Raw genomic sequence first — 14,642 nt, forward strand, 5'->3', positions numbered from 1 at the left:
TTATTTCTCTTAATGCTTGATCATGCCCCCCTAAAACAATTTTTATTATTGGTTTGCAAGGCAGAATTACCTGAATGTAATCAGATACAGCATTTCCATTAACTGAAACATGTCTCTAGGCCATAAAGAGCTCTCTGTGTTTTTACAACATTATTTTATAATTTAAGATATTTAATGTTATTTATTGTATTATTTAATGCATAATTTAATATTTTGATATATTAATTAATTTTATTAAGCATATTACTTAGCATGATAATAACTTTGCTTATAAATATAAACCATACCTATTTTATATGCCATTTTCATCTAGCATTAAAATTTTTAAATTATTGTTCAAGTTGCATCTTGCATTAGTTCCTTCACTCTAGATTACCTTAAAATGTAATCACTAATATAAAAAAATATTAAAAGATCCTCCATTTAGACATGATTAATGACCTAAAGTTTCCTGCCCATGGCAGCGGGTGAGAACAAGGTGATTTCTAAGGTGATTTCTAAGGTCCTTACCAAGTCAAACCATTCTGGAATTCTCTGAAAATGTGCCTCCCATTCCCACTGTCCATTTAAGTAGTATGGACTGATTTTGTAAATCATCTTCCAAATCAGACTGTGTTTGCTCCACCTCTGGATGAAACAGGTAACTATTAATATAGAATATTTCTGATTTTCTATATTGCCTCGTGCTGTTTCTACAGGTGCTTTCTAAAGACTGTAAAAATGGCATAAACAGCAAAAATTCCTTGCTAAGAAATGGACTTCCTCCATTTATTTCTGTCATTAACTTGGGAGAACCATGCCTAATTGCTGCAAGGAGGGTTTCACAGAGCTGAACAAAACCTTGGCACTTCAAAAAGAAACGGAGCCAGGCTTGCCTGTTTTCCTGAGCAGCTCTGAACTCTGCCCAGATGTGCTGTGACCCAATCAGCTCCTGAGGGGATCCCTGCAAACAGAACATTCCGGGTCACCAGCAGCTCACCCACTGCAGGGGCTGGAGCTGTTCTCACAGCACTGCCCGGATGCTGGCAGATAGACTGATTTAAAAACCTCACCTAGGTAGAAATAGGTGATAGAAATGTAGATGCAGAATTCTTAATTCATCAGGGATGATGTGCAACAGTAGATTCGTGAGAGAGGCAGCAGCAAGGAGGAGAGAGAATTCCCACAAGAATTTTTTATCTGGGTGAACCATGAGTACTCCAATATTACATCAAGGAGGAAAGAATTCCCACAGGAATTTTTCATTTGGGTGAACCATGAGAGTCCAACACTAAATCAAGGAGGAAAGAATTCCCATAGGAATTTCTTATCTGTGTGAGCCATGAGTGCCCCAACATTACATCAAGGAGGAGAGAAAAATCACCCAGGAATTTTTCATCTGGGTGAACCATGAGTGCCCCAACATTACATCAAGGAGGAGGAAAAAAATCTCCTGCTTGATTCCTCCCTGATGTTTTATCTGTGTGAACCATGAGTGCCCCAGTGTTACATCCCTGTTTTATTAAGCTTGGTTCAATCTCTCACTGACTCTAGGAACAGCTTAGAAAAATTTTTGTATGACTACTCCCCCAAAGGCTTGAGATCTAAGATTTATAGCTGAATCTTCATGGCATGAGTTCTTTTTGAAAGAAAAGCCTGCTGTTGTCACCTTGCCCTGTGTTGGCAGAACAGAAAGGTACTGGGGTTTTTTAAGTGTGTGATCTGCAGCAGTAAATTTGAGCTCTCAGCTGTAAAAGCTGCTCTTGTCTCTCTGAAACCTGCTTGCTGCAGCTCTGACAGGTATCCCAGACTGCTGGAGATGCACAGATTGCCCTGAACTTGCAGCTATTGAAGGAGAAACCTTTCCAAGGAGCAGCTTTCCTCCACCCCCTCCCACCCTCCAGTGGGCTCTTTATTATTACAAAATGGGTTTCTCAGCAGGAGCTGCTCGACAACAAAATGGGCCCTTGGCTCAGCCACCCGATGTTGTCAGAGCTGAATATCTGCCTGGAACAGGACTTGATATTCCTTAAAATCAGTTCATTAACTGTTTGACCTTTTCTACTTCCTAGGAAGATAAAAGTATCAATGCAAAGCCAAAGCACAGCCCTGGACCACCTAAGACGCTGTGACATGGTTTATAAGCAGGGACGTGGGTGAGAGCAGAGCCCGGGCTGCCCGGGCAGGGCAGGGCTCCAGTGAAACTGCTAAAAGTCATTAACATTCTCCAGGACTGTGCTGGGAGCCTCAGTGCCTCGGAAATGCCCTGGCTGCTGAGCCAGGGCACAGGCAGTCCCTGCGCCCAGACATCCCCCGTGCTGGAGTGCCCAGCTGCCAGCTGCCCCTGTGCTTATCACTTCTACAAGTGAACAAAATGACTGGAAAACAGCAAGAATTCTGCTCGTGCTCCAATAATGCACATTTCATTGCTGCTGCTTAGTTTAACTAAAACTAAACGAAGCAACTGCAAATCTGTGGTGTCATTAACTGCAGTGCAATTATGTCAATAATTATCTTCATAACAAAATAATTCAGAGCATTTTCACATCCAATGACATCACTCATATATGAACAAAAAAGTACAAAAAATTCTTTTCACCTTGAATGCTTTCTTGGATTATTTTCCAAGGGTTTTTCATGCAGACCATCATGAATTTGTCAAAGACTCGAGCAACCAGATGACTGTGTGGCCTTGTTCTGTACAAATCCCATCTTTCCCCTGCCTGCTCATTAGCAGAATTCCCTAAAACATCAGCAACTGCAGCCCCAGGCCTCCAAGGCCTAGCCCATGCTTAGCTTTAAGCATTTAAGAATTCCAAATAGCAACATCTCTTAACAACCGAAATGCAAAATTCTGTTTTTACATGATGATTACGCACAGACATGACCAGTCCTGGCCACCCACAGACAAGAGATCCTCCTTTAGCCTCTGGAACCACTCTGCTAAAACAAACAGAAAATGAGTTTTTACTGGTGGCAAATCTGTGTCATTTTGATCTCATTTCAAGTTGAGGAAGAGATTATTTTCATCTTGTATAAAGCCTGAATGATTAAACATTTACACAGTTCCAGAAAGACTTCAGAATAACTCCTTCCAGCATAACCAAGTGTCAATTCAAATGACAATTGAGAGGATCCTGGGGTTAAAAATGACAATTGAAAGGATCCTGGAGTTAAAAATTGTTTGGATACAAATATTAGAGTTGTAATAGATGATGATCTACCAGACTCTTGTAGCCTAAAGTCATTGATCTACCTATGACAAGTTTGTGTTGTGCAAATACCATTAAGAAAAAAAAGGATTTTTTATTTTTAAGTCCACAATGCTATTGATTTCAAATGCTATTATACAGAGAGGAGTTAGGAACTGGGGTCTGGACTTTACCTTGTGAAATGAATTTGAGAAGAGGCCATGTGGCTAAAGCAGGAGTCTCCTAAAGCACTTTCATCTCTAGTGCAAGGGGAGTTCTGGAGCACAGAACACTAACTGTGGGGTGCTACAATACTAATACAATAAATTATCAATACAATAAATTATCAATACAGCATCAGCCAACAAAATCATGAGATTCTGCCTGCACTTAAAAATAATTAGAGAGATCCTAACTCCACTCCTGGATTTGGTATATAGAAATTCCAAAACCAAATTTAAACTAAATTCAAAGGAAGAACAGCCAGGAATTTGGCAGCACTGTCAAACCTGTGAGTCTTGGTGGCATCCCTGGGTTTCATTGCAAAGGGAGGGGTCAGAGCAGGTGATCAAACTGGTTCCCCTGGATTAATTCAGTGGTTTAAATCAGGTGTGATGGCCTGACCCCAGCTGGCAGATATATATTGCTGTATTACCATGATAAACTCCATTTGCATGCCAAAGAAATAATCTGTTTCTTCACAAATTTTCCTCTACTCTCAGAAAATGTATTTTTATGAACAGATTTAAACTGACTTCATGATATTGTGGTTTGTGGGTAAAAAATACAGCTATTCTACCTCTAGAAGACTGAAATATATTCTTTCCATCAGAAGAGGAAACAGGCAGAACAAAGTTACTTCTCAAGCAGAAAATTGCTAGATAAAAAATGCCAAGCAAAGCCAACACTCCAAACATGATATGTATATCAAGCATTGCTCATAAATATTACCTGATGGAAGGATAGGGATTCATATCCTCTACTAATTTTGTCTATTTTTCTTTCAGCAGAAGCATCTTGTTTTCATTTGCTCTGGAAAACAAAAAGGTTGAAGTTGTTATACTAAAAATATGTTAATGTTTATGTAGAATTAATATAAGAATAAAATATAGTAGAATAAAAGCAGTCACAGCCAGAGCAAGTGAGTGCTTTTATTGCCCCACACAGCAGACTGAGCAGTCAGTGCTTTGGAGCCCCTTTTTCTACATTGAAAAAGGACATTCCTGCTCTGTCATGGGGGGTTTGCCCACTAAAGGGGCAAACCCAGCAGTAATCCTCAACAGAAATTAAAAAATATGTATACAATTACAATATAACAGAATCAGTTAGCTTGATCCTTCAGAAAATGGCAGCTTTGCCTGGCCAATTCAAGGAGAAAAAAAGGATTTTGTTTTCTATAATCTTTGGAACATGTTGAGTGCTAATCCTGCTATGCTGAGCAGGACTTGGGGGATATTTCTCTCTAAATCCACACATTTGCTGTTATACCCTCAGCCTTTTTATTGTATATTTGAGTAGCTTGCTGGGGTTTATAAGCAATTATTCCCTGGCTCAAACTCTATCAAGCTCAGTTCTCCATAGACAAAAAGGGACTATTTTTGGTCAATAAAATAATTTGATCTGTTTATAATTTCATTGCATAGCCCCATTTATCTCCTTACATCAAAGTCAAGATGATTTGGGACTGTTGCAATTGGTTTAATTATTTTGGTAATAGTCTTCTGAGTTATCAAAACATTTTTCTGCAGCACAACGATTTGAAATCCACAGGAATCTAAGAATACATGCAGATTTTTAAAATATGTAATATATTTTTAATATATACCAAAAATATCAATGTGTGGATAAAATAGCTTAAAGAACAAATGGAATTTCCTTCTTTTGCCTTTTTTAAACATGATTGAATGCAACAGTTGTTCAGTGAGGATTCACTGGGCTTTGTGGCTACTAGAACATAGATTTTCTACACACTTGGTGGAGAAATTACAGCAAAATAAACTGCTTAGAAAAGTTTAGCTGAGGTCTATTAAAGGCAGTTAAGTTTTGCTGATAAATACCTCATGAAAGACAAAGACCCTCGGTTTTCTGGAACAGATTTCAGTCTAGATCTGCACGCAAACTGCAGGAGAGATTTTTAATAATTCATCTGTAATTTCACATCCCTGCAGAAATATTTTTAAATGCTGTTGCTGTCCACAAAGAAAAATGTTATCACCACCCTCAGAATGTTCTTTGCAGGTTATAATTTTCCTTGCAGCCAATAAATAATGGCTGTAATAAGCAGTAGGTGATGGGAAGGCAAAGAGAGTTTTATTTGCATTTATTTATAGCATAATTTAGACAATGGTTAGAGCAAATTAGGAAAGGATAACTTGGTAAGGCAGCACCATATCACAGATAAACGTTTTGGGGAGAAAGGATGTAGGAAATCATGTTCAATTAAAAAAAAAAACAAACACTAAACGTGGTGTCAGTGCTGAGCTTCAACGAGTTAAAACACTCCACTATTGATTGCTTTGGAAATCCATCATATTCCACTGCAGTAGCAGCAGAAAATCTGTGGGTGGAGGTGCAATATCAACTGTGATAAAAGAGAATAGCCACCACAAAAATCACAGGAGATTATGAACCAAAGCCTGGCCAAATGTTTGCACAATGGAGGAGCCTCATTTCACCTCTTTTGAGCATCTATATGTTGCTCTAAAATATTCAGCACATTATGATTTCACCTGCAGCTTTTGCTGTGAATCTCAAATAATCCTGACCTCAATCTGTGTTTGAGTGAGCAGCTTTCATGTTCTGTATTTTAATTGCCTCTAAAAAAATGAAAATTTGTTTTAGTTTTCCTGACTAAAAAGAGCTTCTTCCCCCTTTGTTTTTTCTCTGAAGCTGCTGGTGCTTATTTAAGTGTCCACTGTTACAATAACAACATACAATCTTTTTCAGATTTCATTAACAGGATTTTAGTCTGGATGTGAGCATTTTGCTTAATTATTCTAAAAGTTGTTTTCCTTGTGCCCAGGGAAGAGCAGGGCTGGTTTGTGGAAATTACTCTGTGGTCATAGTCAGTGTGCAGACCAAGGTTCTCAGAATTTATCTGATATTTCTTTTTCAGTTTTCTTCTGCAGAAATGTTTGGAAATTAGTTATGCCGTTACAGAGATATATTCATCTTTTCCTTGTGGTTCAGTTGTGTCTTTGAGCACCAGCACCCCAAACCAAAGGGATTCTCCAAAAGTAAAAATAAAGGGTAAAGATCATCATGGAACTAGAAATCAACACTTTTTAAATATAGACTGTGAAGGAAATGCTACATTTCATATGAATCTTCTCTGGAAGAGCAAAGCAGTGTGAAGCCATTTGAAAAACAGTTTAAGTGGAAAGGAGCAAATTGGACAGGAGAAAATTCACAACAAAAGTTACCCACATTATGGAAAAACCCACACCTGGTGGCCTTATGGGAAAGATACATGTATGTAGCACAAAAGAGATATTTTCCAATATTCTGTGTGGAATGATATGATCTTTGAATGTGGAAAACATGGAAATCAAGAGCTGCAGCCTTACCAAAAAATTTAAAAATTAGGACTCATCAGAGAAACACAAAAGTTTGTGAGAGGATACATTCACTGTGAGAAGTGAATTATTGCTTAGCCTTGGTACACATAACCAGACTGTAGAAACATTCAATCCCAGTGAATCAATTAAGCTTTGTTACTTCTCCATAATTAAAAAAAAAATGTGTGTGGGAACTTGTATTACCACACTAAATCCAAAGACAGTGTCTGGAAAGCACACACAAAATTACTTAATGTTCAAAAAAAGAAAGCACTAGCATTGTTCATAACTTCCAGAATTTTTTGTTTCAAGTCTGGTCAACAGTTTTTTTACAGACATGAGACTCATGAAGTAATCTATATTACATGCACTCAATTAAAAACCAATTGAGTTACAGAGTTCAAAAATACCTGTTACAAACAGAAATACCTTGAAGGAAATGGTCGAGAGTTAAAAAAAATGACTCCTTGTCAAGAAATTAGAGCACTATTCTTTGTATTTTTTTCTTCCCATATCATTCTCCTTTTTCAAAAGGAGCAATGGAGTAGCTTTACAGTGATCTAGTGCAGTCTGCTACTGTGTTCTTGAGTTAGGTCTTGGAAAAGGACTGCTAGCTACCTGATGGGGTTATTTTTAGGAGCTGAATACATCACCAAAGTCTGTTCTGCATTCCCAGAGCCGGGCCCAGGTGTCACACGGAGACTGGATGCATTCCTGAAGCCTGTGGGCAGGGATCCAATGGTGACGGTGCAGATCAGGCTGACATGGAGCAGGAGGGCTGCAGTGCTCACTGAAAAATTGCTCCAGGTAGCCAGAAAACATGCCAGAGAAAGGAGAAGGTTGGAATGGCCTCCTTTGTGTTCATCCCTGTACTTCTTAGCAAGAAAGGAGGAATGGGAACACACTACTAGGAGTTTAACCTCTGGGATAAGAGCAGAGAAGCTCCATGGGGTTGATTAGAGGAACAGAAGCTCACACACATTTGTTCCTGAGCAGGATGAGTGGTGCTCATCCTGAGGGCAGCCAGCATCACTGAAAGGCATTAAAATAATTTTAAAAATGAACTTGTGGGGCCTTGCGCTCATGTTACAGTTCAGGCACTCACAATAGCGCCCAGAGAGCAAGTGTTGATTCCTGAGAAGAAAACAACATCAAGGACAACAGAAACGCCTTCAAGTGCTGCCCCCAGGACACCAGCTGTGCCACAGTGTCCTGAGTGGGGAGGGATGCACAAGGATCACCCAGTCCAAGCCCTGGCCCTGCACAGACCCCCAGCAATCCCACCCAAGTGCTGTCCAAAGGCTCCTGCAGCTCTGGCAGCCTGGGGGCCGTGCCCATTCCCTGGGGAATGCCAGCCCCAGCACCCTCTGGGGAAGAACCTTTTGCTGATATCCAACCTGAACCTCTCCTGACACAATTTCAGGTCATTCCAAATCCCTGGTCACCACAGAGCGATCAGTGGCTGCTCCTCCTCTTCCACTCAGGAGGAAGCTGTAGATCCCTCGTCCCCTACAGATGAACTGCCCGAGTGCCCTCAGGCGCTGCTCACACAGCTTCCCCTCACGGCCCTCCGCCATCTTTGTGTCCCTCCTTTGGATAGTCTCTAATAGTTTAATATTCTTTTTTATATTTTATATTTGGCACCCAAAACTTCACAGAGTACTCAAGGTGAGTCTGCCCCAATGAGATATGTGGGGGTCAGAAAATTAACTTAGAGTAGAGCAGTACAATGCCCTCCCTGGCCCAGCCGGCCGTGCTGGGCCTGGTGCCCTCAGGACACTGATGTCCCCCTGGCTTCCAGGACACGCTGCTAGAGCCTCAAGAGAAATATTTGCACCTCAACCCCCATCCAAAGCACTGACTTGTACTCACAGTTCTCATCTGGGACCTTTGCTGAGTCACCTCTCTCCCTCATCCTTGGTTCAGGTGTCAGTCCTGTTACAAGCAAAACTTTTCCTTCCATCGGAAACTCCCAGGATGAAGGCTTTGCTCCAGACACACAATGGGTTTTGGGGAGGAATCTTCTCTCTCCAGCACAAGGTCAGCCTGTCCCAGAGGGTGGGAGACCCTACCAGCATCCATCCAGTGCCACTCTCTTCAAAAGGCAAATTGGAATGGTATCAAAGCTGTATTGTTCATGGCAAGATGAAAGGAAGTCTAATTTAGTATAAAATATTGCTATTGACAATAGTTAATCCATCTCAGCACTAATAAATGTGGAGATAAATTGTTTGACTCTCTGTTCTCTCCACAACACTGATAGTCTTAGATGAGATGCTCTGGAATTGCCTCTTTATGGAAAGGATCCTAATAGAACAGGTGGTGTGAATTTGTGAAGAAATGATTCACACCAAACATTACATTAACTGCTGTAACCACATAAACAGGATTAGTACAGGGGTAGAGGCACAATACCATTCCAGATCACAGCTTGGTCCTTGAAATTCAAGTATCTTCAATACAAATATGTGAATGAAGAACAAAATTACAGGTTACCTTTGTATCCTCCATTCCACAAAACCACACTAACAATTTTTGGCCACATACTCACAATTAACAAGAATTAAAGTTTTGTTTATGTAGTGAATTTCATTGTGGATGATATATTTTAAATTTTTTCAGGCAACCAGTACTAAAAAGTGCATTTCCTGTTAATGAACTGGGCAGTAGAGCTTTCCAAACTCAAAAATAGGCTGTAGCTCTATTACTTTCTAGCATTTGCTCTTCCATTTGTTTTCAAGAAATTTATAAAAATGCACTGGTTTAGCTTTTATACCCCAGAGTTTGTTTGAATGCAGTAAATTGGTTTAAAACTGCTGGGGTAGTGATTGACTCCTGTCAATCACATGAGCACAGGCAGCGCTACGGGAGAAGAGAGGAGCAAATCTCCAGAGGGCAGGAGCTGAGATGTTGAGGATTAGCAGACTGAAGGGTTTTCTGCTGTTTCCCCAATTTTAGCATTGCAAACCCCCTGAAACAGATAAAATATTTGCCCTTGGAAGCAAAGCAGAGTAACTGATGGTGTGAATGAGGCAGTAAAAGCAGGAAGGTAAATTGCAGACCCATTTAAGAAGCCAAGCTACAAACAAGGGTAGTGCCATCCCATCCCTAGAGCTACCAAAGAGTAACAGGCAAGATGTTCAACCAAAAATCCTTTTCTGACTGCACTCCAAATTAGGGTGGTGTGTGCTACAGAAATACTTCCTCTGCTCACCTCTGGCTCCAGGTCACTTGCTCACCCAGCACAGCGTTAAAAATAAACCAAAATTAAAGAGAACAACCAAACCACTGCATTTCCAAATCCCTGTGGTTTTTGTTAAGTGGATATTTAAATCTCAGTTAATGACCTATTGATCAGGAAGCCTTGCTGGACAGGGTTATCTCCCAATTTATAACTCAGAAATGAAGGCCAAACCACTTGTCAGAGGTCCTGTGCATAACGGAGTGATCAGAGTCTCTCAAATTCTAAAAATGTTGTGGAGAACAAAAGATTTCTCGCTCACAGAAAGACAGGCAGCCCTTGGCAGTCCTCACCATCATTTATGGCAGCAGTAGAATCCCAGCAACCACGCTTAGAAAACCACGTGCTGAATTTAGTGAGAAGTTCCAGCATTATTTCAAACTACTATGAAAATGCAAGGGTTCATCCGCCTCATTTGCACATGCAGTGGAATCTCAGTGCATCTTCCTAGAAAAGGCTGATTTTACCTGAACGTTAGAAACATAAAACACTCAAAATAATCTCCATCCTCCCTTTGATGTTTGTCATGGGGTACCAGTTTAGGAGATTCAGCATTTTCAGTTCTTGGGCTGGGGAGGGGAGGCCCATTTTTATCTAGTCAGACCAGGATCCCTGTTTGGTTTGGATGAATTACATAATGACTATAATCAGAATCTGGGGATGGTTCATAGACAAGAAAACACAGGCAAAAGCTTTTGTGCAGCAGTAAGTGCTGGTAATTAAGTATCACCCATTCTTCCCTTTATTTGGTGGAACTACACACAGAATATCAATTAAAATTCCCAAAGTTACCACCATGGAATTCAGCCCTCCTCCTTCAACCAAGGTGACCTAATTTGACTCTTCTCAGTTTTACTTTAATCTCCACAGTGCAACCAAATCTATCCAGCAAATGGGGCAGGATATCTGTTCACACAGGAACATGTATGAAATCCAAACTCATGCCAGGTGTTCACATTTGTCTTATCGTAGCACGGTTAGGAAGGAGTTTCCTTACACAACTCATAAAGGTTTTCACTGATAAAATAAAGGTGTCTGAGGAGCTGCTTGACAAATGTGAACTGACAGGGGCTTTTGGAAAACATTGTTCAGGTATTTGGTTTAAAGAGCAGAAAGGGAAAGTTGGATTATGCTGAAAGTTTGCCTGGAAAATCCTCACCTCGGGTCTCTGGGAATGAGAGGAGACCCCTCCTATTGAGGCAATGCTTCCTCAGTCCCAAATCCCTGCTCCATTTGCTAGGAGTGGGCTTGGGAAGGAAAGGTTTTCCTTGTGCCCACTCTGCAGGTACAGGTATTTATTTGTGGCAAAGTTTTCTCTTGGCTCCTTGAGATCTTCTCACCTCAGACACTTCCCTGGGCATAGCTGGGTGGGAGCTGCTCCCTAGGGCTGTGTGAGCCTGAGAAAAGAGAGACACAACCCCCAAGCTCAGCTTTTATGTCCTCCTCACAGTTAGGTTTTAAGCACAAGTGTTGTGGATTAAGGATAACAAGGAGCTGTCCCTGTGCTCCCACCTGATGGTCCCCTCTGGTGCTCCATTTTCAGGTGTCTGATTGCAATTACACCAATTAACCTCAGGAAAAGATAAAGGCTTGCTGGGGTTGGTGGAATATTTTTCTGAAGGCCCAATGTAAAGGTGTGACTTTGGTAGTCTCTTATATTTGATGCATGTTCTCAGAATTTACCAGCTTTGTAGCAAAGGAGTTTTGAGCTCTAGGACACATAAATGATGGATCATGGATGGAAAAAAACTTTTAAAAAAAGCTTCTCATTGCAACCTTTTTTTTTTTTTTTTTTTGCTGTAGTCTTTATTAAATATAACCTGTGTATTAAATACATAAATGTAACCCATTGCCATTAAATATAAACCCATTAAATATATAAATGTAACTCATGCCCTGGCTGTTCCTCCAACACTCTCCTTTTATCCAAAAGATGCGTTGAAGAATATGTGGAGGGGAGGTTTCCCAAACCCCTTCTCGCCGTGGCTGCTGTTCCTAGCTAGTTTTCCATGCCATTTCCAGGCTGTTGGTTGAGGAACAGACCATGAGCAGCCCTGTTCCAGGAAAGCAGAAAGTCCAGAGCATCCAGGAAACACAGGATAGCGATCTGGGAAGAGGGCAGTGGGGCTCATTCCTGACGGTAGCACTTGCTTCACAAGCTGAGAAAGGCAGAAGTCTAAACTGGGAATAGAAAAGGGACAGTTATCCAAATTTTTATCACCAAAACCCAAACCTGTCTGCTGCTGAAGTTGTCCGTTTGTAGCAGGGGTGTGCAGTCACCAGGGGAAGCGTATTTAACACAAATCCATCGAGCTGAGAGCAAAGCTGGTTTGGCTTGGGATTTTTTCTCTTTGGTTGGGGTTTTCTTGGTTGGTTTGGGTTTGAAGCTCCTAGAGGAGCGCATCCAGCACAGGAACAGGCTCCCTCTGGTGGCTCATTTCCATAAATGACTTTTTTTCCCAAAAAAGCCGTTCCGTGCAGTCCAACCAATTGGAGTTGGCTGGGTGAGGTGGAACCTGTTTGGGAGCACGTAGGTTCAGGAAGCTCTAAGGTTTTTTTGTAAAGCACTGAACAATTAATTCTTTTATTATGACTAAAGACTTGGGGGTTGTACAGGCTCTTTGTTGTTGCTATGCAGGCTGTGAAAGCATAGAGAAGTCTTCATTTATAAAAAATAAAAGCCTTTTAAAACAAGTATATTAACTGTGAAACAGTGTAATTTTATTTAATAATGCTTAAAATTTCTGATTATTAATTCCACACCTGCTTTATTTGAAAAATTATATCCTTGCCATTACTTCAAAGTCGATATTTGCTACTTTTTGGAGGTACAGGAATAGAATGAGGCTTAGAATAGAAGTTTGAAAGACTTTAGAGGAGACAAACCAAAAGCATAAGCACTTGGAAGAGCTGATATTGGACATGTACATGTCTTTTAGCTCAACACAAAGAAAGAAAGAAAGAAAGAAAGAAAGAAAGAAAGAAAGAAAGAAAGAAAGAAAGAAAGAAAGAAAGAAAAGAAAGAAAGAAAGAAAGAAAGAAAGAAAACCACATCCCACCTTAAAAATGAAAACCCAAAGGCCCTGTGATTGTATAATCAACATCACTGCACAGCTTCCAGCACTTGCACTCTGCTATTCAGCCTTGATCCCATGTGGTCCTACCGAAGACCTACCAGATTTTGACTGAAGTAGTTAAAATTTCATGTGTGGCTAAATATAACCTGCCAGTCAGGAAATGCTGCATGGATGGAACCTTCCAGCAGGGCAGGAGCAGGCATGGAGCTGGACTAGGTAACCCAAGCGCATCCAAAACATTTTACACCAGACTGGAGTCAACTCTGGTCGTGTCTGACAGCTCCTGGGGCTGCCTCTGCAGAGAGCAGGAAATGGTTTCTGTTCACGCCATCTCCATGTTGTGTTTTTGATCTAAATCTCATCCAGGAGAACTTTGATAGTTCCTAATTCTGGCTGTAAATATTTTGGCTGCAGCAGAACAAGCTCTGGGTTTGAACAGGCTTCAACAATTTTTGGTTGTTTCAAGTTTTCACCTCCCCAAATATTATTCTAAGGGATTTGTCTCTGAGTCTCTGCAGGGAATGATCCCTAGTTCTGAGGTAGCCCTTTGTGTAGCATAAACTGTTCTTCAGTTTAATATTTCATAGAGTTACAAACTGTTAGAAGTTATTCCAGGATTGTTCCTCTGCTTCTTGTCCCCTTGCCCTTAAAACTTGTTGGAATTGTCAGAATGGTACTAAAGAAAATTGTGCCTTTAAGAAATGTTCTTCTGTCAGTTTGTTTTATATTTTAGGCCAATCTCTCCAGAATCCTTACCTAACCTTTACAGTGCTGGAGAAAGGGGAGGGGAAAAAAAGGTTGCTAGGATACTTGCAAAAAGGCAAATTAGCTGCACTAGAAATAAAACAAAAGGATGAAAAATCTCTAACCTTTTGAGTTAAACACCCAGTTCCAGCCACTGCCAAAATTTCATGGTCCTTCTTTTTGAGACAAAGCAATGCAGAATGTCACAGAGCCGCAATTTCACAGGCATATGGGATTTTAAAGCATTGCCTCACTGCATTAAGGTTAAGATATGACAAACTCTATGGTAAGTTTCTCCTGCTGTTGGCAGAAAATTTGATAATTATTTATAAATTTATATATATTTCTATTTCTATCCATGTTTGGAAGTGGAACTTCAGAATTTTAGATATTCCATAACACACTGAGCTCAGCTGAGCAAAGCTGAGTCCCTAAAACCAGGTATGTAAGACTTCAATCAAAGACTTACTTTTGAACAGAGCTGTGGAGTCCTTGTTTTATATCACTTTAGTTCTACTGAACGTTTCTTCATTTATAGCTTTGGCAGCAAAAAAATCCACAAGAAAAGAAAAGATGGAAATTCTTTCCCTTCACTAAAATATGCACCACTGATTGAAACACTGACAAGAAATCAACCCTTGCATATTTTCCTTCGTCTTAAGTGTAGTAAAATTTCTGCTTATTTCAAGGAAATGTCATTTTACATATTCAAATCCACTGCAGCAGAGAGATCCAATCTCCTGCATGAACTCTGAGGCAGAGCCAGAACTCATGGAGAGCTGCTGGGATTATCAATGCACGTCATTTTCAGGGCTCTCTATTCCACTGAGCTGAGCAGGTTTTGATCAGATCC

General features: G+C 40.4%; 1 long non-coding RNA gene across 1 annotated transcript; it reads left to right on the forward strand.

Moving 5' to 3' along the window:
• Positions 1 to 8,013: 8,013 nt before the first annotated feature.
• Positions 8,014 to 14,433, forward strand: LOC135307773 (uncharacterized). The gene is made up of 3 exons (XR_010368419.1): positions 8,014 to 8,395; positions 8,654 to 8,767; positions 12,908 to 14,433. It is a non-coding gene; the product is annotated as an uncharacterized LOC135307773 (long non-coding RNA).
• The last annotated feature ends 209 nt before the right edge of the window (positions 14,434 to 14,642 follow it).

Source organism: Passer domesticus, chromosome 9 (genome assembly GCF_036417665.1).
Source record: "Passer domesticus isolate bPasDom1 chromosome 9, bPasDom1.hap1, whole genome shotgun sequence".
Taxonomy (NCBI): domain Eukaryota; kingdom Metazoa; phylum Chordata; class Aves; order Passeriformes; family Passeridae; genus Passer; species Passer domesticus.